The sequence below is a fragment of the Rhagoletis pomonella genome, unplaced genomic scaffold, assembly GCF_013731165.1.
Source record: "Rhagoletis pomonella isolate Grant_MI unplaced genomic scaffold, Rhpom_1.0 Rhpom_scaffold_00007, whole genome shotgun sequence".
Classification (NCBI taxonomy): domain Eukaryota; kingdom Metazoa; phylum Arthropoda; class Insecta; order Diptera; family Tephritidae; genus Rhagoletis; species Rhagoletis pomonella.
Window position 1 is genome coordinate 69,196,874 of NW_023458561.1, and position 3,008 is coordinate 69,199,881.

A 3,008-nucleotide genomic window follows, 5' to 3' on the forward strand; every position below is an offset into this window, starting at 1 on the left:
TCCGGTAATTTTTAACTTTTAATCAGATTTTTTAGTTTTTTTTTTTTTGAGTATGCAGATTTGTAGCCCAATCAATTTTATTATAATAAAGTGTAAGTGTTAAGTAGCAAGGAATTACCGTTGATTTTTGGTAATTTTTTTTCACGCAGTCTCTTTAATACAAAAATTTTGTTCGAAAATACTTTATATTGAAAAATGCAAACCACCTTCAGCATAAAAAATTCTCAAAAATCAACGTGATTTTTGACTAACTCCGTACTTGCATTTTTTTAAAAGAATTTAATGGGCTGCAAAACTGCATACTCAAAAAAATTCTAAAAAATCTTATTAAAAAACTTGAAAATTTTGATGATAACTTGCTGAATTTTCGTGGGTTTTGCACAAAGTTTAGGAATTATGTTTTTATGTTTTTTGTTGTTGAATGAACCATATTTTTATACAAAATTGGCGGACAAATATTAGAATAAAATTTGTTGCATATATTAAAGTGAAAAATTTGCTGTGTCAATACTTTATTCTGGCAGTGTATAATTTTTTATTCATTCCACTAAAATTTAGCATTTTTTGATATTATGTTTAAAAAAATTGTTTTTATGGAATACCGCAGGGACATCCTGTATTTAATTTTATTCCAAAATTTTTATTCCTGTAATTCTCTACTATTTATATGGAAATAAAAAACGTCAAACCAACATTTTATTTCAAAGAATGTATTTTTGACATTTTTTTCCGTGAAGAGCTTACGCATAAATACCTATGCTCCTATTAAAATTCTTAGTATAAAATTTGTCGTCTTTAGTGGCTTCCTGGCGGCATATAATTTATTTTTTAAGGGGAAATTTCTGTCTAATTATTTTTACTGGATAAATTGTCATTACAAAAATACCAAACACGTTCACATTGCAGTTAACGAATTTTTCGATTTTTGCCCACTCAGGCGGCTGCTTATGCGTAGAGGTAGCTTATTGCCAGGATTAACATATAGGATATTTTTCTGATAGGTGGACCAGTTACCGATCTATTGGAAAAAAATCTTATTCAAAACAAAGGGTGGTCGAACATTCCACTTTGGCTTAGATTAAAACTAAAAATCTCGACTACTGACCGTGCAAATTCCTGTACCTTTGCTTGATGGTCAATTCTAGTCATTTGATGACGAAAAGGAGAAACTGATTTTGGGAAGTTGAAGTACCTACCGCAATTAAGCAAAAGGTGGTAGAACCCCTTCCACTTAGGCTTAAATTAAGGCTTGAACTTCAATCCCTGAAAATACAATTCCTGCACCTTGACCCTAAGATCACCTATAGTCATTTATTGAACAGCTAATACTGATTTTTACACATTTTTCGTTTTTCAATTGCATAATTTTCCAGTATTTTTTTTAATGTTGGACAATAAAACATAAATGAGTATAGATGACCATCAGGGCAAGGTGCAGGAATAGTATTTTCAGGGATAGTAGTCTGTACTTCTAGCTTTAATTTAAGCCTAAGTGGAAGGTTCTATTACCTTTTGTTTCCTTGCAAGAGGTTCTAAAATATTGCAAAAAACGCGATTTTTTTACACTTTTACCATGTTTTTCTCAAAATCTGGAGCTGATGGAAACTTTATATGTACTTACGGATTCGTAATCAGCACAAAAATGTCTATAAAAAACCACTTTAACATTTGCCGCATCAAAATCGGTGTTGCCCTGTGTTACCTACGCTTATTATATATAGAGAAAAGCTCTTTCTTTTTATAAGAGGTGATCTCGTCGCGAACCTACCGCTCTGAACCGCTCAGGAACAATTTACTACAAGAGCGTGCAATTGCTGGCTTATGCCGATGACATCGACATCATCGGTAACTAAAACCCCGAAGTCTGTTCTGCCTTTTCCAAGTTGAATAAGGAGGCAAAGCGAATGGGTCTGGTGGTAAACGAGGACAAAACGAAGTATACCTCCTGTCAACACATAAACAGTCAGCACATTCGCGCCTTGGCACCCACGTCACTAATTTCGACAAAGTAGAGAATTTCATTTACTTGGGAACCAGCATTAACACCGCGGCCTTTACGCGTTGGCGACGGCGAGTACCGCAGACGATGGAACTATGAGCCGTATGAGCTTTACAACGACATGGACATAATGCAGCGAATTAAAATACAGCGGCTCCGCTGGCTTGGCCATGCCGTTCGAATGGACACCGACGCTCCAGCTCTGAAAGTATTCAACTCGGAATCCGCTGGTGGTAGCAGAGGTATAACGCTTTCGTCAGATTATCTAAGACGGCAATGAAGGATATGCCTTTTGTCGACCACTAAACCAATCGTGAACGTGAATTGCTGGCGAAAAAGTTGGACCAAATGTTTCAATAAAAAAAAAAAAATAATTTTGGGCGGGACGAAGTTCGACGGGTGGGTCTGCTAGTTACCTACATAAAAAGAATAACTTCACAAAAAAAAAAAGTTGCCGAATAGTGGCGCGACCGATTTTTCCTTATTTTATTAACAACTTGTTAAATTTTTTTAATTACTTTTTTCTCTTATAGATCGAACTATAATTTAAATGCAAATTATTAGAAATAAATAAATAAACACAATTGCAAGCAAAAGCATTCTGAATTTCGATGCTATTATTTCGACAACAACGTACATACATATGACATATGTACATATGTGCATATACATATATGTACATACATATAAAGATATGTAAAGATTTTGTAGTCAGCAAATTTTTCTACTCTAAACTCGGAGAGCGTTTATCTTATTGTTTGACATATTTTTCCTACTTTTGGCTCGGCTGATGGGGTGTTACTTTTTATCTATGTGTATACTATGTACATTAAATCAACGAAAACTGAAAAATAACTCTGCTCCGAAGAACAGCAGACTAGTGATCGCGCTTTCCAAATGTTTCCTTCCTACGTTCATTTGCGTTTGATTAGACGAGCGAGCAACCCACCACAACGCCACAGCTACATTTACTTTCGGCTTAGGACTATTTATAATGTTAATATGTTTG

At 34.5% G+C, this 3,008-nt stretch overlaps 1 protein-coding gene across 1 annotated transcript in view; it reads right to left on the reverse strand.

The window, feature by feature from the left end:
* LOC118743437 (rhythmically expressed gene 5 protein-like) overlaps positions 1–3,008 on the reverse strand; it is a 243,331-nt gene that overhangs the window by 119,649 nt on the left and 120,674 nt on the right. The gene's annotated exons all lie outside the window — the stretch shown is intronic.